Below are 23387 nucleotides of genomic sequence, written 5' to 3'. Positions count from 1 at the left end.
CCGATCCAAACAGGTCCTACATCAGATTGTACTGCGTGTTTCGCAATAGTTGGTCTTACCGAGATAAAATGACATGATCAGTCATCTCAGGAAGGAGGTACACGTGGGTCATGCTCTTTTTAAAGAATTTAACTACATCAGATACAATCTTTGTTCCGTTTGGTAGCAATAAAGGCACTTGATCATGTCAAGTTACAGCTTTTTAAAGTCAAACATGTAACCAATGACTACAGAGGCACTCTAACTAGAATGATTTAATGATCTAATAGGCTATTAATGAAGTGCTTGAGGTAAAAAACAAAACAAAAAAACTCTGCGTCCTTGTTCCAAGGAAGCAAATCACAAAGTGCCAAAAATAACAAATAAGTCACAATTTCTCAGTGTTGTTTTGTTTAGTAACGGCTCAAAAACATCAAGTCTGCTAATTACAGCAACGCCACAGAGTCACTGCACCATCACAAGTAATAACACAACAATAATAAAGAGTCAACATTTTCAAACAGCGCCTTTAAATCAAGATGTTTGCCAGATGGAAGCATGTTAGCTCTGTAATAGCATGAGCACCCGTCATCCAGGAGGTCCCATGTCCGGTGATATCTGACGATTAGTGTCCTTGTGCAACAGCCACAGAATATGCACCAGGATATTCCACCAAACTGGAAGCAGCCTGCTCGGTCCAAAGAATCAAATGTTTGCCCTTAATAATTTGTTTTGTTGAAAGCAAGGAGTTATAAAATATTTCCAATATCTTAAAGACGGATTATGTTCCCTCAGGGTGCAACCATCTGTGAGAGATTACCCTCATATAAACCTGCGTGGAAATATTTGAGGAAACATGAGCATCGCCAATTTTAGATGATATAAGATGTGTTCTCCAGATAGATTTTTCCTATTTGTCACTGAATTATAGTTTTTTTATACTCTGTATAAAATAGTTGTGTTTTTTTTCTTGGTTGTTGTGCTACATGGTAGAAGTGGCTAGCATTGTGGCCATTGATTCAGATCCAGGGTCAACCACGGGCCATATTCTCTGGATCTTCACTATATTCTTACTGCCAGGTTGGCCATGATCAGAAAACATGAACTACACATTACTACATTCATTTGTCTGTACAGTTTTTGATGAAGGTAGGGTCTGTAAGTATGGAAAAGCAATAAAAAGCACATATCTCACCTTTTACTGTTGTATCTTTAAAGCTCCGCCTCCAGTGGGTGTTGCTGTTAGTAGTAGAAAACACTTTTCTCTGGCTATTAAGATGTGAATATGTGATTTAAACAAATGAGATTAAAACAAATTCAGAAATAAACACATTTTCTGATGAAGTTTGATCGATACATCAATCAAACTTTATTTATAAAGCACTTTTCTTGCAAGGCATTGCAACTGACGGTGCTTGACAGGATAAAAACATAATCAAGGACTGTGTCACACAGAGTCTCTGCTGGAAACGTGCAATAAGATACCAATGGGTGATCAGAAAAGCAGGTAAATGATCCATAATAACAGCAGTTCATACAGGTCTGCACACAATAGATCCTTTCTCATTCACAGTGTTTCTCATATAACAAAACCAGATGGGATATTTTTCAGACACAACCACTGACACATGTGACGATGATGCAGTCTGTGTCATGTTAGAGGGTCAGTTGCTGTTTTCATCTGTATGACATGAGTCAGACGTGTGCTTCAAACAAAGTGCCGATTTGTTTGTTTCTGTGATACAAGCAAAACCGAGCTTGACGGTGGAAACGCTGGAATAACATTAAAATCAAAGCAGCAGAGAGGGACGGCACAAACGCACCAGCACGAGCTTGTACACGGTGAAAGAACAAGCCAATTAACTGAGTTAGAAACAGTCTGTATCATAACAGACAGAAAGGCACACACTGAAACCATTACCACTCACACACTCACTCCGGTGTGTGCCAAATAGGCCGAGTTGAAACAAACCCTGTTTGATGCTTCAGTGCATCGACTTCTATTCAAAAGAGTTTACAGCCCACAGGTACACGACAATAAGAGACACAATCAAGCGCTCACATGCTCACACGCTCACGGCCGCTGTAACTGAAGAAACAAATGATGCTTCTGTACACTTAGGTGAGAAGATTCTCTCTCTGATCAAAGCAGCAACTGAAACAAGCATTGACACTTTTCTTTAAGTCCATGAGTGTGAACACAAATATAATGATATAAACACGGTGTGTTGACTGACAAATCTTTGCTGAGCAACTGTCACGATTTGGGACCGCACGATATCACAAACTGCAGTATCTGATGATACCGATATCACAAACTGCAGTATCTGATGATACCGATATCACAAACTGCAGTATCTGCTGATACCGATATCACAAACTGCAGTATCTGATGATACCGATATCACAAACTGCAGTATCTGATGATACCGATATCACAAACTGCAGTATCTGATAATACCGATATCACAAACTCCAGTATCTGATAATACCGATATCACAAACTCCAGTATCTGCTGATACCGATATCACAAACTGTAGTATCGGATGATACCAATATCACAAACTCCAGTATCTGCTGATACCGATATCACAAACTGCAGTATCTGATAATACCGATATCACAAACTCCAGTATCTGATAATACCGATATCACAAACTGCAGTATCTGATGATACCGATATCACAAACTGCAGTATCTGCTGATACCGATATCACAAACTGCAGTATCTGATGATACCGATATCACAAACTGCAGTATCTGCAGTATCTGCTGATACCCACATCAGTCTGACTTTAAACTATGGAGCTGTTCACAACACATTCACGACATTAAAAGGACTGGATCCTCTGGAGTGTGGATTTGTGGACTGGATGCGACCTACGCTGTCCCAGTCTACAACTAAGGCCAATAATGAACTTGTTCTTTTGACTAAATATGGGTTAATGAGGGAGCTGTAGAGCGTCGAGAGGCAGAAAGAACTGATGACATTAATTGCAAGTGTATTGTGGGGACGACGGTAGCTCAGCGGTACAGCAAGTGTTGTCTTTCGACTCGAAGGTTGTGGATTCGATGCCTACTACTGTATGCCTAATACTCTTTTCAGGCTCTTCCAAATTGGCTTCACTCTTCAAACCTGGGGACTACTTGCATTATCTATGTATTTGGGGAAGTTTACACTTGTGGCACCTGAGGCAGCATAAAATTGGGCAAACATCAGTTGTTGGTCATCAAGAATCAAATTACAGTCCCAGAACATTCAGGACTAAATGCCCCCTGACTGTGGTTTTATTCCAATGTTGTTGATGTGGATCATAAGCTGCTGATGCTTCTTCGCTCTGTATGTTTAAGCCTCAGAGTTAAGTCAGAGTTTGATCAGAGCCCAGAGAAACACAGACATACAAATAAAACCTTTGACGGCAATTTCCTGTGAATGTGAAGACGAAACATCACCAATTTCCAAACCTCCAGCTGTTTCTTCTCCTCTCTGTGGCAGAGAAGAAAAAGGAAGCGGTGGAGGTGGTGTGTGTGTGTGTGTGTGTGTGTGTGTGTGTGTGTGTGTGTCCCACTGTAAATCATGGTCCACCATAAACCTCTGTGAAATTGGGACACATCCAAAAACTGAACTTTTGGAGTTGCCTTTTATCAAAGTGACAGATCACACGAGTGGGGGGGAGAAGGGTCACAGAGGGAAAACACAGCAGATAATAAAGAAGGATGAAAGAGGAGGGAGAGAGAGAGAGAGAGAGAGACAGAGAGAGAGAGAGAGATGATGCAGAAGTGAAGTTGGACAAACTCCCACTAGTCTGGTGTGAACATCTGGTCTGGAAATGCATGAGTCAGGTTGTCTGACTTGTCTGACAACAAAGAAACAAAATCCATACTTTTTAGTCCCTCAAACACATCAAGCTGTATATTTATTTATTAGTAGATAGTGATTGATCATATTTATTATCTACTGTATTTATTCCATGTATGAGGTGTGTTTGTTAGGCAGAGCTGCATTATGCCATGATTTAACAACGTTACATTTAAGCCAACTTTACTCCAGTCAATCCTAATATTAAATGTGGCATTTCAATTCCGGTTAAATGCAGTTGAATATGTTGAATAAGTTTTGTGATTGTTGGAGGCAGACGCCCTAAAATGTATGTATTTATTCTCTGGCTGCTGTTGTATTTTATTTCTTGCAGCCTGATGTATTATCGGTAACTGCTACCAGTCTTGGCCAGGTTTCCCTTGAGACAGAGTTTCTTAATCTGAATGGGATTTTTTTTACTGGTTAAAAAAAAAATAAAAAAAAAATAAATAAATGAATGAATGAATGAATGAATAAATATATAAAATGATCTCACTCTGTGAAAAAGCAATCAGAAAACACTATTGGGAGAGTAAATATAAGTTGTATACATGGTGTGTAAATTGATATATCCTCCACTTTATTAGGTACGTCTGTTCAACTGCTCCTTAATGCAAATATGTAACCAGCCAATCACATGGAAGCAAATAACTGCCTTTATTTAGGTTTGAAGTGAGCATCAGAATGAGGAAACATTCTTTGACTGGTGGCATGTGGCATGGCTGGTGGTCTACTTCAGAAACTGCTCATGTGCTGGGATTCTCATGCATTCTCAACCATCTCTAGGTTTTACAGCGAAAGATATAAAAAAATATCCAGAGCGCAGCAGCTATCTGGGAAGAAAACGCCTTGTTGGTGCCAGAGGAGAATAAAAAGGAAAAGGAACAGTAACTCAAAAGCCACATGGGTTTGAAGAAAATCAACTCCAAACACATTGTCACACACAGAGGACCACACACGGGGCCACTTCCCATTTTGTTTACCTGTGTACCTAATAAAGTGGTCGGTGTGTGTACATGTTAAATATGCACCAACATCGTCCATTTATAAATCCTAATGTAACAGATGTTGTAATGCATTCCCAGAGGACGCATTAGTTTGAATGGTAACAGTATTTTTACATCGTAACATTAACACAAAATGAGTGTTGCTCAGGAGCCCGCCGAGTCATTACATAAAAAAGGACATAGTTTATTCAATTAAGAGGTGACAATAAATGATGCATCTGAGAGCAAGAGCAATAAAGCAGGCAGTAGAAGGGAGACGCGTTCAGTTATGAAAATAAAAATACACACACTCAAACAGCTCTGACCACTGTAACCATGAAGAGGTTTGAATGAGTGAGTCGTCACATGACTGTAACTGTATTAATGAACTTGTGATTCCTGGTCCTATCACGAGCACGGGTGCCGTTTCCCCCTCGTGAGAAACAACAGACAGAGGCTGAAATCTAACCTCAGGAACATGTATAATGTCATTTATCATTCTTTGTTTTAAAGGTCCAGTGCTTAAGACAAAACAAAACAATTATCATTGTAAAATGATGACACATGTTAAGTACATACCTCCTCAATGTTTAATAACTCTCTTTACTTAACCTTAACCTTACCCCAGCCCTTGACCTGTATGGATTTGAACCGGAAACCCTCAGGTTACAAGAGAGTTCCCTTTCCACTCCCTTCATAACACACAATTACATAATCATTTTTCTGGGATTATGTTTAGTTTATATAATAATTTAGTCTAATTATAATGGTTTATAATGACACAGAGGCAGTGACCGGTGTTCTCGGGGTGAGAGCGGGGTTGAGAATGAAGAAACGGAACTCGGCCCAAGTCATGCAAAGTGCTTCTTGGAAAAGTATCGTTGCTATGAAGAGAAGAAACATGTTTATGAGAAACAAGATGTTGGGATAGATTTAGAGTTGTTTGGGGCTGGGTTTGGTTTTCATCAAGTGGAGTGAAGAGAGAAGACTGTGTGGATATCAATTCTGTTTATCGGCGTGTCAGACAAGAGGCATGAGCGGCGTTGAGAGATATGCGTGGAACAGTTTGAGGAGAGCTGAACTGAGCTGGGTAAACAGGCAAATTATGAGGGAATGTATCAAGAATGTTCTTAGAAAGAGTCTCTGTGCATCCACGTCCCTCCTCCTCCTCCTCCTCCTCACACGCACCTTAAACAGCCGACCTGTAACTCAGCACATTTGTCTGTACAAGTCTCCAGAAATGCATCCATTTTTCTGTCTCCTCTTGTGGACCCCCCTCCCCCGCCTCCCCCCCTCCTCCTCCTCCCTCCCCCGTCCTTGCTTCGCTCTTCCCCTGAGTTCAAGCTTGCCTGAACAGCTTGGCAAGTGCCGCTGTAATACATTCCATCAACCAGCGTCTCTGAGAACTCACATTTCGAGGATTCCAGATTCTGATTAGGCCCGCGACAAATTGTCAGAATGGAAGTTAAAGTGAAGGAGACACAGCTTTAACCCCAAATCTCATCAACTCAACAAGCAGATTCAAATGAAGGTTATGAGGGTTATTACACAAAGTGTGGGGGAATTTCAAGGCGTGACATTTGGAGCAAAATCCTTTTCATCTCCACTGACAGTAAATTGGAAGAAAAAAGTGTGTGTTTGAAGTGAAGGATCTGCAGGTGAGGGGGGAGAAATCAGAGTTTTCATGAAAAGTCATAAAATCCTGCCCTTTCATGAGTGCGTGCAGGACCACTGCGGAGAAATGAATAGATGTTTGGAAGACACACAGAGGGAGAACGCTGTCATTGTTTGAAAGTTCACAGTGTGTGTGTGTGTGAGTGCGCCTGAGGCGGCTGGGAGGATTCCACGGGGGGAAATGAATTTGAGACGGCGCTCATGCTAAATGAGGAAAAACAAACAAAAACATATTACAACTGACTGACGGTGAAGCTAATAAAATGCAGAGCGTCTTACTGAGAGTTTGTTGCACTTTAAACAGCCATTTACTTTAAATGACGCTCCGTGACATGCACAGCAAAACAAAGAAAAAGCTTGTGAAGGCAAAACTGGGGAAAATGAACCATAAACCAAGCTTAAATGATCCAGTCACCGGACCAATTTCCTGTATTATAAGCATTTATTGTAATAATTTTTTCACCACAGTTAAATAACCTGCACAGAAGAGCAGGTTTGTGTAGTCGTCATCGTGCCATTATTTTTACAGACTCAGTAACTTTTAAATAGCAGATAATAGACTTTTTTTTTTTTAACAACCAGGTTTTTATAGAGACTCTTTACACCTCACAACCTGTGTCACCCTAATAAAGACATGGTATGTCATTTATAGGCATGAGAACAGTTTTTTAGAAACATGCAACAAACACGGGTGTGTGCCATGAGTGCTAACCACTACGCCAACCGTGTGGCCCACTATTAGTTTGGCAGATATCTCTCGAATAAACTCACCATGACATGGATAACACTGCATGAAAACCAGGCCCTCAGCAGAGCCATCTTCTTGCTTCCACTAAAACATTCACTCAACTGCAACTTTGATGCCATTAGCAGATAGAACATTACAACAAGCTCTGCATACATCACCAGTTGTTGGTCCATCCAATATCGTAAAGAGGCGTTTTAATCGATCTGCATTGGTCACACCCCTTGAAAATGGGAGGGGACTACACTTTCGCAAAAAGTGGGCAGTGAATGTAAAACAAGTACAAACAGGTGACTGTCATTCTGGATCCATACCTGTTACACAGAACAGCAAGGCAGAATTTAAGGTGTAACACTCCCAACCTTGAACAGGCTATGTGTTGTGAATGTGACCTAAGATTCATCCTCTAAACCAGGCTTACTGAGTCCTGGTCCCAGGGACCCATTTCCCTGCATGTTCTGGATGTTTCCATGCTCCAACGTACCTGATTCAAATGGTCAGCTCATCAGCGAGCACTGCAAACACCTGATAATGACCCGTTTCATTGAATCAGGTGTTGCTGGAGCATGGAAGCGTCTAAAACATGTACTGCAGTGGGTCCCCAGGACCAGGATTGTGAAAGCCTGCTCTAAAGTTCATTCATTACTGTGCCAAGATCAGTTCCAATTGCTTTTTATGGATGTTGAGATATTTCACAGAATCATCGAAATTTCCTGACAGTATGTCCAGAAGCTATAGCAGGATTCCACATCGCAGCGGGGCTCACAGGAAAAGAAAGAGATAATATCAGTGGACTTCATCCTCCAGGGAACACACATCTCATTCAATAGCTGTTGAGTTATTTCAGTCTCCACCATAGTGATGGACGACCCATGTGACACTGTCAAACTAAACAGCACAGACTTGCTGCTTTCAAGGTTAAAAAAGACTAAACACTGATTGGGCAAGTGTGTCCACATCTTTCCAGTTAAGAGGAAAAAAAAAAAAAAGAAGCATTTCTGGAGCAAGTAAATATTTTTGGACCTGGTGATGCACCAGCTGCAACGTCAACCCGCTGTGCTTCACAGTAAATAAACTAAAAGTAAACTTCTACATATTTTGAGCACATCAAGGTTTCACCACCTAATGGTTAAGCAGGTACAACCTGACCTACATGCAGTAAATAGAGCTGTTCTTTACATGTGCAATTAATCAAAGTGAGTCCTAACAAAGTGCTGCTGTCCCGGGTAGTTTGATAAGAAAAAGCATGAGCGGTAATGAAAGACACTGTCTACACGAGGCCGGCATTAAGGAGGGACCTCCTCACCCGTCCCTGTGTGTTAAAGCTCAAAGGTGAGAGCTTTAAAGAGACAGCTTCATAAATAATGCATCATGTTCTTACTGTTTGCCCGCCCGTACGTCTTCATGCGGCGCTAAATTCACTCATGAACTCTGGAGCACGTTCAGAAAATTAGGTCTGTACATTTTCTGCAGTTGGCCATTTCACATGTGAATAATTCAGTGGGAGATTGTCTGGATCAGACTTGTTCAGAAGAGCAGGGGATTGTCGCGGACATGCTCACTTCTCACATGTTTCAGTAAAATTGCTCTTTTCTGTGGATGATTTCAAGAAAATGTCAGCAAGTCTGAAAGAAGCTGGAAGAGACAACGAATGATGAGACGAACAGACGACTCATCGGCTGATCTCCTACTTTCTCGGACACGTCCAGGAACCTCGGTGTCCTTCACATAACAAGAAAGGATGTTGTTCTTTCTTGTTTGCAGAGTAAGCTTCTGCTTCACAACATTAAAGGTTCTTGTTTGTCCATTTGGTGCTGCTGTAGAAACACAGCAGCTAATAGCTCATATGTAAAAACCTTATTTAAAGGCTATGAGTTTTATTTAAACAAAATCTAGGACGACAAAAGCTTGTATTAAGAAAGCCAATGGGCAACATTTGAATACAGTAGTTGGTGTTTGACCAGAGAGGCAGAAGATTTCAGTTCTTTATCCGTCCACACAAGGGTCACAGGGGCCACTGGTGCCAATCCCAGCTGACATGGAGGGAAAGGCGGCTGGACAGGTTGCCAGTCCACCTTAAATATCAAATCTGCCATTATTTTAAAAGTGTTACAGTGAGCATATAAGGCTTCTGTCCACAAACATACACTGTGAGAAAGGGAACAAAAACCTACAACTGCTGTTTATTTTATTATTTTTGCACACACATTTTTACTTTATTCTTTGTTGTGTGCATGGACAGGGGTTCGGGTTAGGAGGGCCTGGATTGTCCTGGACACAAGCAAGGGGGGCTTCAAGTAAAAAAGGTTGTTTTGCTGTGCTAAATATCACACAGTACATTATTGATATATTGTGATATTTAGGATGGCACTTTTTAATAATTTTGCTATGCCAGTAATAAAAATGTGTTCTATTTCTATATTATACATATATATATATATATTTATACCGAGTAGAGCTGAGTGCAGTAGAGCTGAGTCGTGCTGAAACTGTATAATGGAAAAGCGTCAGTACTGTTTCACTATGCTATGCTGCGATGCTGATATGCAAGACTGCGTTTGCACCAGTGTTGTCACAAGGCATGAGGGGATGCTGAAAGTGAATGTGTGAAAAATGAATGCCATTTTGAATGCATGAATGCAATTGTGTGTCGGTATATATCATCAAGAGGGAAGGCCTGAAATGTTGATCTAACCTCGTGCCCCAGCTGTTTTCATTCCCCATTCAGTGGAGTTTAATATTGAGGGAGTCTGAGCTGTCATAACACAAAGTGATAACACATATTGTGCTACAACGTGCGCGGTTGCCTGGTGAGGCACATTTTTCTATGCTGAGAGACGTGATGGTGGTAATATCTCTCACACTGGATGGATAAATCAGAGGTCTGGGTCTATCTACTGACACAGTCACTCCTCCTCATTTTCCTGTTATCCTTTCTCTTCTTCTTCTCTGAATAATATATCCACCAGCTACATGGGATTTATGCACGGTGCTAAATAGTGTAACTGTATGCTCAGATGGCTGAGTGTGTTAAGAGTTAGCTTTTTTCTTTTAAGAATAACTCTGCATCCCAATATGAGACTCCCAATATCAGAGAGGTTAACGCTCTTTCCTGTGTTTTACTCACTTGGGGTTAACATGAGTCTTCATTTGAGTAGTACATGTCCACTTCAAAACACTCAGAATGTCAGCTTTCATTTCGGAGCGATCATACACTTATGTAAACATCAACCTAAACAACACCTAAATGTTACTAACTGGACTTAAAATTCCTTAGCATTGGCTGTAAATAAAGATGGATGGTATGTGCGTCTTCATGTTGTCTTACTGTGTTGCCAGTACTGTCATCTTGTCCTGGTGATGTCATTTAGAGCCAGAAACCGTGCAATAGTGGTCAAGAAGCTGTGGTCTCAAATGTCATGACTTATCAAAACAATCAATTTTAAAGAAAAAATATAAAAAAGACCTTTGAATATAATGTGCATCAGTGTGATAACAGGTAAAAATCTTCCATTCACTACATTAGAAGAGAAAAGGTTTATGATGTACAGTATGTTGGACTGTATTTAAAAAGTGGATATAGTCTCACTGTAAGAAGTTCACAAGTTCACCTGCACATGGGTTTGCTCTGGGTTCTCTTAGCCCAGTTCAAACATAGCAGAGGTTAATTGGACACTCTAAATTGACCATAGGTGTGAATGTGAGGGTGAATGGTTGTTTGTCTCTATGATGTTAAGAAGTTAAGAATATACAGAATAGGCACCATGGACAACTCTAATGGTTGCAAAAAGATCTTCATTTGAATTTGCGTCTTTACAAAAACGAGCGCTCTTCTCATTTGATTAACATCTTCCTAAGGAGTTAATTGTCTTAATCACTAGTTACAGAACTTACCTCCAACATTATGTCAATTTTTTAACTACACTCCCTCATGTGCTCAGGTTAAAGTGGTAGTCAATCAATAAAGTCAACACATTATGACAAATGACAAATGTTAACTAAAACTGAGTAGTAGAGTGGAAAACTGTATCCTGACTTCATCGTTTCTATTTTAAACAAATGCTTGCAGCCAGACGTTACGGACAAAGGAGGCGAAGCGAACAGTCAGCATAAAGAAAATCAAGGTTCCACCTCAGTAGATGCGGTTCTCTCATCTGCTCCCATTAACCTCCCTCCCTCCCTCCCTGCCTCCCTCAGAGGCTCGCGGCTGTCTCCGACCTCCATGACTTCAGCCTCCTGCTTTCCAAAAACCCCGTCCTCGTTTCTGGCTCCCTGGAGCTTGGAGAATCCACCTGTGAAACCAGTACACTGAAACACTCCACCTTCCCAAGTATTTTAATCAGCAAACTTTTTTAAATTAAAATAATGTTACATGAACAAAAAATGTCAACGCTATCACATCAAATGTTAATCTCTGCTTCTCCTCTTTATACATTTTCAATACTGAATACTTTCCCTTCATTACAGCAGTAAAATTGCCCTTTTAGCATAGCAAATGGGACCATTAATTTCTTTTGTTATCTGTGCTACTTATTCCACCATCCACTGACGGAGGAATTCAACAGCTCGTTGCACTCTGGTGTGTAAAATTAGGAATACTAGCTGATAAATTTAATGGACATAAAATGTATGATAATCATAAAAGAGAAGAGCATGTAGTGTAACTATCATACCAAAGAGCTCCAACTGCCCCAAGACAAGCTGAACTTTACATTTTATGTCTGTGCCCACACAGAAACTTCCACTTGGTCTCAAGGGGAAACTGTATAACTCTGTGTTTTAACTGCACTGGTCTAGAGTGGGCCACACGGTTGGTGCAGTGGTTAGCACTCTTGCCTTTGCAGCAAGAAGACCCGGGTTGGAACAAGGGCCTTGCCTAAAGCACATATTAAAGGCTTCTTCTAAGGCAATTATACACTTAAACAAACATATTATACAGGGTAGATTATTCAAATTCCACTAGTAAACAATCATAAATGCTACATGGACTTTCTAAATATGGCAACTAACCTTTTGTAAATTTGGCTGAAATGAGCCTTTAAAAAGATGCAGTTCATCTACTTTCAACTTGCTGAAACTACAACCTTGTCCAGTCCCTGGTGTCACCCCACTGGGGACATGTGTTGTGGTAGGCACCCAGGTCCCAGCTGACAGTACAGGGAATCTGTGCCAAAACCGGGTACCCATGGGGGCACACTGGCCCAGTAAACCCCACTCCCCCACCCATCAATAAGACATGCACTCGCAGACACACACACACACACACACACACTTCGCCGACTATCTCACACCCACATACTCCTCCTTTGACCTCTCTAACATGTGTGCCCCCACTCAGTCACACTCAGCATGGGCACATGCCCAAGTCTTGGCATGTTGGAGCTGCAATGGCGACAGGAGTGTCAACAACATCAAACTGCTGCTACACAATCCCTCTCAGTTTCCTGAGCAACGTGGTTTGAGAAACAAATGGGCACAGTTTAGTAATTGGTGTTAGGATGTAAAAGTTATCTACAATTTATTATGCTAATGCAAGATCATAATGGCTGAGATTAACAGGATAGTTTGGAGATGAATGTGTGAGCGAGAATCTGGGCCAACAAGACAATCACGACATTGAGCTGGGATGAGAGCTGAGTGTGACTTTTGTTCCTTGAGTTGTTGTTTATTTGCTGTTTTGTTGCCATAGATCTTAAACTGCCCGTTCATATTGAAGCGGTTATTGTTCAGCATCAGTTAAGCCCACGCGTTATGCAAATCACGCGCAGGCCAATCAGCTGTGGAGGCTGCACATTGTTGCTTCTAAGGGGGGAAAAAGGGATACTTGTCATCACGGGTTATTGTGCTGCATGGTGCTGAGAAATCTCAATATGTCCAAGAAGGAAACTGATGGCAGTTTGTGCTTGTGACACACAAACATGCTCACACAAGCATGCACATGTATACATAGACACACAAAATCATGCCCATCTATTACCTGTTTTCCTACACAAAATCTCAAGTATGGACACATGAAGAGACAGACACGCTACCATTCTCACCCACTTAAATGCATAAAAGACACACACACACACCAAACGACAAAAGATCAAGTCTTCAGTGCACAAATGTGAACTTGGCCAATACAGAGAGCGTCTCCTGCTGTGATTGATCAGTTAATAGGCAGGAATTTAAAGTCACCGCCATCACCGTTGGACACAAATCTGTCAAATCAAACAAATAACTGTCCCATGGTTGACGGGAAAATTGACACATAGTTGACATATTGCAAAATGTTTCTTTGAACCAGAACCCACAAACAAGGTTACACAACATAGGTGGGAGGAGAGTTTCTGTTTATTCTGCTGCAGTCAAAAAAAGGGGGCATACAGATGTTGTGAAAGAAAATCTAATCTGTGGTGAATAACATGCAGTTGTGCAACACAGAATGAAGGGGAACTCAAACAAGTTTACAAGGCACAAGATGAAAAACGTTTTCAAGTACACACAGGTTTTTTTATTTGTGTTGAAGTTGCCGACCATAGATGTCCACTTGCTATTAATCATCAACCTGTGAGACAAATGTTGCCACTGATGATCTGCTTCGGTCTGAATCACAATTCTAGTAAGGAAGTGATTCAGGACACTGATGTTAATCATTTACCAGTGGAAATACCCTGACATCAAACATCCCCTGTCCTGGAGAGGAAAATGGAGGGTGAATGAAAAGCCTCTAAATGAATGAATTGGCTCATATGTGGAGTAAAGTGAGGAGACCTTCAAAAAGAGCAACCAGAGCTCAGTTTGAATGAAAGGTTCTGCTTCTCACTTGATTTAAAATGTCACTAAACGTTTTCCTGAGGTGTTCATGGTCTCAGTCACTAGTTTCAGGTTTTCTTCAACAGGACATGATGACACGTGTGTACGAGGGCGGAGTGAAGAGTTCAAAGGCTGATGAAGGAGTAATGCCATAGCAATGAAACGTGGCCTGCACTAAATTCAACCTTTCGTGATACTAATTGCATTGTTTTCTTTCTCGATAAACCTACATTTTGATAGATAATTGAGGACATTTTGTGAACATGGCCAAAATTTGGCCCCATAATGGGACAAAACATCTGCAGAAAAAAAGGGGTTGGCCACCGAGTACATCCTTGATGATGCTCAAGTTGCCCAAGTTGATGATGCACAGTTTTGTCAACTGTGCAATAGTGGGTAGCCCTGAGGCTGACCAAAGGTCCAGACGTCAACCACCACACAGTGATGGATAACAGACATTTGACCGAGTTCTCAACAGGCCTGAAAATTAAGACCCGACTCAGCCCGCGGGTCTTTAAGCCTGAACCGGACGCAGGTTCAGGCTGAACAGGTTTGTCAGGCTGGCCCCCCCCCGTTGAGAACTCTAAAACTTGGCATGTCGAAGGTTTCCGCTGAGTGGGTGCCACAGCTTTTGACCCCTGATCAAAAGCACACCAGGCTGGTCATGTCAAAGAGGAACTTGGCACATTTTGAAGCAGATCCAGCTGGTTTTCTTGAACGTTTCCTGACCCAGGATGAGTGTAGGGGTCCACCACTTTGAGCCAGAGACACAAAGGCAGTGCATGCAGTGGAAATATCTGTTTGACTATCAGTATGAGCTCTTCTATAACAAGAGCATCAAAGTGCTGCAACACCGATGAAAGACCGCAGCAGAGACTATGTTGAAAAAGTGATGTTTCCATTTAGAGGGAGAAAGACAACGAAACCCATCACATGTGGACATCATAAGATGGACAATTCTAGTATTGTCCAATAGGTTTCAGGTGACGTCTGTGAATTTGCAGATTCAAAAACCTTTAAGTTGCTGATCAAACTGCAAACCTTGAGCTTGTTCTGCATCTGGAAGACAATGACCGTGTCCACCTACAGTCTATGGTTCCAGGTCTGCACGACAAAGAAAACAAAAAGATTTATTACCAAAAGCAACATGTTACATCGTGCCTTTTTATTATTTTTTACTTTCTACACGGTATATGATTCCACAGTGAAGCCATCAAGCCATTCACTCACACACACACACACAACAGATCAATGCCCAGCAGTGTGAAATGTGTCAGCCATTTTGGCTTGAGCTGGTGGCACGCAGAGCAACTGCTCATTAGAAGGCAAGCGTGACAGAGCCTCTCTCTCTCCCCTCCACCAGACGGGTTCCACTGTCTCACCCAAACAGAAGGAGAGAGAGGGGAGAAGATACAGAGAGGGAGAGAGGGAGTGGGAGGCAGATGGTGGTGTACGAAAGAAATGAGAGCGAAAGCAGGAGAGGCTTGAGGGAGAGTGAAAGTGAAAAAGAGGTGAGAGTTGGGAGTGAGGGAGCGATGCAGCGTGTGAAAAGGACGGGGAATATGCCGGCAGATATCATTAGCGTCGGGTGCTGGGGTGTCTAACAAGCAAGCAAGCTCACACCACCCCTTTATCCGCAGTGGCGCCTGCCAGCCAGAGGCCCCCAGGTTTTAGCTCACCAGTATGAGCTCCAGCCTGTTCCATTAATGCTGAATGTAGGGGGAGCTGGGGGAGGGAGGGGTTTGTTTTTACCCCGCTCTACACATGTATATGCTTTAAAAAAAAACTCAAAGGGTGCAGCCTCAGGGAGTAAAGGTTTACCATGTGTGTTCTCACTCTTTTCTCTTGCTCTCTCTCAATCAGAGGTGTAATTGACTCTGTCTGACACCAAAACACAGTGGTAATAACTTTGGCTTCCCCTTGATGTAGAGAGATAGAGCAGGTGTTGAGGTGTTGGGAAAAGTCAACGGGCAGAGGGTCTCTGTAGAGGATGTGACCCCTGTCGCCCTGTCGGACCACAGAACATTCTCCTGCAGAACAAGAAGGGAGAGACTTTATTCATTTTAATACATCTAAATGTTGAAATCTAAACGTAATGGAGGAAGTCTAAAAACACAAGGGTGTGAGGTTACATGTAACTGTTGTAAAAGAACAGCAGTGAGAGATAAATGTGCGCAGCCATGGAAAAACCAGGAACCAGTGGGCAGAGGGGCATTTGGAGTTATTTACATATTGTGAAAGTGTGACTTCTAAGCTTTTGTGGGAGCCAAGAGACAGTATCATCACATCACTATTGTATAGTTTGAACAACGGTTATCAATAACAGGTCTAGGGACCTCGAGGTTTCTAAGAAGAGGCCCCAGAGGGTTCGCAGAGAAAAATAAAATAAAATATGAATATACATTTCAAAAAACTGAAAAACAAGACAGATAATATACTTAAGAGTTAGAAGGATCAAAGGTTGATACATAATATCAAATAAAAGACATTTAAGTGGCTCTGTGTTTGTGTGTAGAGCTGATGATGTGCTAACTCTCAGCTAGTTGCTAAATCATTAGCATCACAGTCAATACTGTGTCATTCACACATTATTCAAGCACATCACGTTGGTTAGTTATTCATATTAAAAGCAAACGCTCACATGCTCCCGTTACAGCTTATAAAACGATCATCATTTCGATGAGCGTATCATTTGCATTTTTAAAAACAACAATACTGAGCAAGCTAATAACAATGTAAGCCACGTAACACACAGTGGGATATTAAAAGACAGCGTCTCGCATGAAAAAACCTCTTTTAATCCTTGTATGTGACTTTGAATGAACAATAATTTAACATAGATTAAAGATGTTAATGTTAACAAGGACCACATTAAATCAGCGTTACACAAATGCACATTATCTCCACACGGTCATGGCAAAGTTGGTGAGAATGATCAAATGAGCAGCGAGTGTCTGGAGATGAGAGCATTTGGCTGGGCTGTAGAGAGCAAGGGCCTGGGAGTTCATGAGTGGATGGATGTCAGCTTAAACTACACTCAGTCAGCCCACAGCAAAGGTTCATTAGCAAAGGCTTAACCTCCTTGGCTGGTGAAGAGACTCTTGTGCTGCCCACTTGGTACATGTGTGCACAGTTTAGTGAAGTTACAGTGGGAACAGTGGGTGAGTTCGCTGTCATGATAATCAGACCTCTAACAGGACATGTAAAAACAAATGACTGCATCAGTGAGGACATGATTGATATGGCGAGTCAGGATCATGGAGTGAGTTGCCCCTTATATACAAATACCACTATACAGAGCACCAGTAGTGGATGCCATGCAACCAAGGGTAACGCCCCCTGGCAGGTAACGACACCGTTCACCTCGATAGATGTACAGTACAATACAGTTTTTATCATGGTGCCAAAACAGCTATAAATCATGCTCAAAGTGAGCAGAAGAACAAACACAAGCAACAGAGTTTGTGAGCTATGGAGAAACGGGGAGACTCGGCTAGTTGCAAAAATAACTCATTTTAAATCTGTTCTATTTCAAAGTCTATGGGAAAATAAATCTATTTCTTTCATGATTGACGTCATTAGAAGCTGTATAAATATGAGTTGACGCCATGTAATTCACAGCTAGCACAGTCCAATACAGGTGAACTCCTGGTTTCAAAAACGTGGTGCAGATTAAATTGCAAACATGCTTCAGGCTTAAGTGAGTAACCTGTGATTATGGTGCAAAAAGCATCCACTTCAGGCTGGGAAAAGATAATGACTTTTCCTTCTGTTGTCAGAACAAATCAAAAATCCACAACGAATCGTCAGACATTAAGACTCAAACTATGGTTCTGCTGCAGCAGACATCTGAGTTTTCAGACTTTAACTCTGGGTGACGTCAACAGATTTGTGTCTGTGCATTCTCCAGAGTTTGACATTTATTATGACAAATGCAGTGAGACATTGTCTGAGTGAGACACATTCACAACAGCATCCAGGGTAGGAAGTGGAAAGTGTCTCACACATGCAGGAAAAGGTCCCTCACCCATTAACTCCCTATGTATTCTCCAGACTTTCTTCTGCTGCAATCTCATTTGAGTCGGTTATTAATTGGTAAATATATTTTGGAGCTGGGACACTCTCCAAGTTCAGTGCATGTCTGAAACCAGCTTGAAATGCCACTGCCAACTCCTCCACCTCCATGTTAGGATAATAAAAATGTATGGAGCAACGAGCCAGAACGTCCTTCTGAAAGATCTTTACTTTGTACAAAAACAGAGCTTTTGGTAACATTTTAATATGCTGCAGCGCTTTCTCTCCTGAGGCTAGGGCACATTATACTGCCCTCACTTGTTTACATTAAATCAAAGATGGCTGGCATAATCTCGCCCTGTGTGGGATTTTAGATTGCACACTTCTTTTTACATAATCACAGGCATCACATACCCACAACCATGGCAGCGCTCCCTATGACACAAACATCGATTTAGCTCTTTGACTGAACAACAACTTCCAATTCTGTGTTTGTACCTTCACTGAATGCCGAGGCAGAAGATGCAACTTTCCTTACATAAGATGAAAAAGAGAAGGAAAAAGTCGAAAAATGAAAGCAAATAAATAAAACAGGAGGACGGGGGGGGCCGGGGGGGCGTGACAAAAACCACTGGTTCAAAAGAAGATGTTCTGAAAAATCAGACAAGATAAAAGAAGAGGAGAGATAAGACACAGGAGACACAAGGAGAAGAAGGAGACAGGGAAACTTTCTTTGTGCCTAAGAGGGGTTTGTTCTTTCATGAAGAAAAACAGATGCGATCACCTTCGCTGCTCAGCTTGATGCAGTGTCAAGTACCGAGTAACACACACGCATGCACGCACACACAATGACAAACAGTGATGGCGTGTGGCCAAAGCCCCCTGTCTGAGTACCAGCGCTCCTCCTGACACTCCAAAAGGCCCCCGCGTGTGACACTGTCTAAGATGTTTAATTCATACAGCCGCCTGCTCCACTTTGACATGAACGTGTGACGGAGGGAGACGGGGAATGCAGAGAGTTTAAAGATGACGCAATGAATGAAACAAGAGAGTTAGCAATACGAGATAAAGAGGGAAAAATGTTGCTCTTTTACTTTTCTGCAAAGCGTAGGAAATATGTAATATATGTTTACAGTGGGTTATTGTGTCATTTTATAGTAAACAGTTTGCTGTAACTTATTAATTATATATGCCACCAAGGGAGTAGGTTTGATTTTGAGATTGAAAGTTGACATTTTTTTACATTAGGAATCATAATTTCACATCATGCAGATGTTATAGGTTAAAGCAACTAATGAAAGACAAGGAGGCAACGTCGAAGACTTCTCATCTTTACTCTTTAGTGCAGGGCTGTAGGGCTGTAGTGCAACTGTGCATCATACTGTCAATTAACAACATTGGAAATACATACATGCAATACAACACTGTAAATAAACATGAATGAAATGTAAATGTGTTTGTCACTAATACTCAAACACAAGCAGATTAGTGTCCACTGGTTGTTCCTTATTGAAAGAGCCAAACACATGCGTGAAGACTTCCAAGAATGTGGAAACTGTTATCGCTGCAAAAGAGGGACCAACATGGCACATGCAGAACGAGTAACGGAGAGATTCTGGGCAGAGAGACAGAGAAAAGGAGGAGGGACAATTCACAGACACATACAGGTGTGTGTGTGTGTGTGTGTGTGTGTGTGCTGCAGGTCTCAGGAGAGGCAGGCAGGGGGACTGAGTGCGAGCGATTTTCTGTCGTATCACTCTTTCTCTTCATCCCTCATCCCACCATGGCCACTGAGGTGCAGCCCCGTTTAAAAAGTGCAACAGTGTGTGCAGCGTTTGTAACGCATCACATTCACTTCATTCACACATCCGTTTCTCTGCGGGGGTTATTCCTCGGTGATACCTTGGTACAATTGATCTCTCAAAATGAAGACTATGCCAATTGTCCTTTTTCCTTTGAGTAACTATTAGAGGTCGAGTGTCTAACATTTAGAAAGATTTATTTGTAGGAAGGCCTTTCTGCATGGAGTCTGCATGTTCTCCCTGTGTGGGTCAGATATTTGGACATATATGGATATTTGTGAAAGTGTATAACACATTCACATTTCAAAATCTTGAGGAAAGACTTCCATATATACATATACATACACACATATATATATATATATATATATATATATATATATATATATATACATACATACATACATACATACATATATATATATACACACACATATACAGAGTATTATCCATTTTATTTGCACCTTAAAATTGTTCACTGCACGTGAGTTTGAATGACGCAACAGATAATAAATAATTTTAAATAACTGCTCCATTGCAGTGATGCTGTTTTCCTCTTCCTCTGCCCTTGTTTTATTTCTGGCACATATATGACATCAGAATAACTGCTGGAAACTGAATTTCTCTGGGTTCACCTGGGTTCAAACATTTCCGCTTTATCTGCTAATATAAGCGTGGAAGAGGCTATAGAGTGAAACATGCCCTGGAATTTGGAGGATGCCCTGTATCAGCATTGTGGAAAAAACTCCCTCAGGAATCATCAACAGAAGAATCAATAGATGACTCGAGAATAGGATCAAAGAACGAGCAAAGACAATCGCTCATACACACGATACACATTAAAACCGGGCGGATTTCTCCACCACATCTTTATTACTGGTGTGCTGTTTATCTCCAGCCTTTTGAAACCAAAGGCATCATGGAACACATCGAACTACATGGTATTTAACATGAATTTACCTAGAGATGTTATTTGCAGGTATGGTATGTATTGTTTTTGTCTCTTGGTTTTAAATATATAAATACATAACATAGTCATGTTTGACTATACAGAATGTATTATACTATATATAAAACCTTAAAATATTAGTATTGCATGTTAGAAAGTCATGCTTAAAAAGTGTTGGAAATATTTTTAATTTTAAGGTTGAAAAAAGGTAATATTTATGAATAAGTATGAGCAATGAATACAAAACAAAGCATGATTATTTATGTTGTTTCTCTGTCAACGTCCATAAAGTCTAAGATAATCTTCTTAATCTGATTGTGGGTGTGAAGGAGCAATAAAACAAGTTTTTCTGGATCTTGAAAGGATCAGATGCTGCAACATGTACAGACTGCTTTGGCTGTTTCTGAGAAAAAGGGAACGTGAACATGAGTGTTCAGGTTTGTGTGTGACCTCACTCAGGGATAATCTTACTGTACTCAGTCATCTGAAGCTCTGATGGACAGCATCTCCTGCAGGGTCCAGAGAGCTGATGGATGCTGACGTCATAGCAATAGACTGGAAACATTGACACTTGGACTGAAAAGTGAATGCTAGGCAAATGTGGCGTATTCTCACCAGGAGGAGGAGACAACATTTAAAAAATAGCTCAGCTTGTGTGTAATAGTGCTTTCCCATTATACAGTTATAGTTATATTTGACACGACACGGTTCTTGGCGACTGACGGATAAAGCAGGGCAAGGGGCGGGAACACTATCACTGACAGATGAATTAACATTTTATGATATATCTGTGCCCAGCCATGGCAAAACCAGCAACAAGTGGGCAGAGGGACATTTTGAGTTATTTACAGATTCTAAAAGTGTGATTCTAAGCATGGAAATCGGAAAATATTTGAAGATGTGGCCATTTGAATGTAGGCACTCCTCAAACTGCTTCAGGGAGGATTTTAGCCTCAGAGATGTATACCTTCTGGGAGCACAGAGACAGAATCATCACATTTACATAGCCCAACCCCCTCCTAGCTGTCAGTGAAAGCACACCTCTCTGTATGTGCTACTTCTCATCACAGAAACTGGAGCACAGATACTATTTTGTAAGCAATGCTGATACACAGAACAATACATAAGAAAAAACTGGACATAAAAACCTCTTAATATTTGAAATGAAACATGACAAATATAGAGGAAGGAGGGTGTGGCTTATTCTGTTATCATTGCTTGTTCTTAAACTAGTGTAGTCATATTTACATCATCTGTTTTTGTTGTTGTTGTTGTTGTTTCTTTTCTTTTTGAAATAGCAGTTTGCAGTGCAGTTGCAGTAAATAGTCCATTTTAGTCAGGAGGCTACTTTCAGTTGTAGATATCCTGGCTATGCATACGTTAATCGTTACATTTGTCTCTTTCAAAGATATCAGAGTTCAGGATCAAAGATGGATACTCATTTCTAATATCAAATAAAATAAACTACATTTAAGTGGCTGTGTGTTGGTGTGGATGGTTCGTCTGTTACTGAATGAGCTGAATGACGATGATGTGCTCAGAGAGTTGCTAAATCATTAGCATCACAAAGCTGTGTCATTCACACATGATTCCAGTACATCAGCAAAGCCACCACTCCATATACCTCTGACCAATTATTAGAGCCCCCAAAAGCTTAGCACCGGCCCTGTTTTGTTATTCCTATTAATAGCAGATGCTCACGTGCTCCTATTACAGCTTATAATAGATCACCTGATCAAACACAAGTTTCAATGTGGTAACATTTGCATTTTAATACAATACTGAGCTAGCTAATAACAATGTAGCCACATAATGTTCTGAAACACACAGTGGATTATTAAAAGACAGCGTCCAGCATGAAAAAAAAACATTTTTAATCCCCGTATGTGACTTTAAATAATCACTAACGTAACGTAGATTAACGACGTTAAACAAAACTCACCCCATAAGAAGACAGAAGGTTGATAGAAGGTTCTTTTTCATCGCTGGCGTCATGTCGTCATCTCAGAACCCCTGTTTCTGTTCGCCTCCAGGTGTCCAGTTACTCTCAGGTCCTGACACTCTCCTTCGGGACTAAATAATCCACGCGTTTGCGTATAAACTCTGGAGAAAGTGCGCTAGTTTAAATGCTAGCGCGTTAGCATAAAGTCCGCGAGAGCGTGAGTCAGCGTGACCGGAAGCGTCAAAGGCACGATTTAGTTCTTCTATCTTATGTGTTTCCTTGTCCATCTTCATTCAACAGTGTAAACACACACACACAAACAGCTTCTCATCATCATCATCAGCAGCAGGAGCAGCAGGAGCAGTAACAGTGACAGTGAGGAGCAGCAGCAGCAGCTGTATATTAAGTAGCCATGTGTTTCCTCTGTGAGCAGCAGCTGATTGGCCGAAAAAGAACGAAAGCAGTGGAATGTGACGCCGCCATTCACACGATCAAACAACCCTAATTTAAATAAAACAGTTTATGGTTTTAAGACCCACAATACTGTGATTTGAAGCATGTAGTGGCTGCTGGCACCAGCCAAACATACTAAACTTGAAGCTTGAAAATGGCATTTCACAAAGCTGTGGGTGGATTAG

At 41.2% G+C, this 23387-nt stretch overlaps 1 long non-coding RNA gene across 1 annotated transcript; it reads right to left on the bottom strand.

The window, feature by feature from the left end:
• Positions 1 to 14038: 14038 nt before the first annotated feature.
• On the bottom strand, positions 14039 to 23053 carry LOC131447661 (uncharacterized). Its single transcript, XR_009234067.1, has 3 exons — positions 22750 to 23053; positions 15864 to 16072; positions 14039 to 15146 (listed from the first exon to the last, which is right to left on the bottom strand). It is a non-coding gene; the product is annotated as an uncharacterized LOC131447661 (long non-coding RNA).
• Between the last annotated feature and the right edge of the window lie 334 nt (positions 23054 to 23387).

Source organism: Solea solea, chromosome 20 (assembly GCF_958295425.1).
Source record: "Solea solea chromosome 20, fSolSol10.1, whole genome shotgun sequence".
NCBI classification, from domain to species: domain Eukaryota; kingdom Metazoa; phylum Chordata; class Actinopteri; order Pleuronectiformes; family Soleidae; genus Solea; species Solea solea.
The sequence above is the reverse complement of the archived record's forward strand: the minus strand, read 5'-3'. Positions and strand labels throughout refer to the sequence as shown.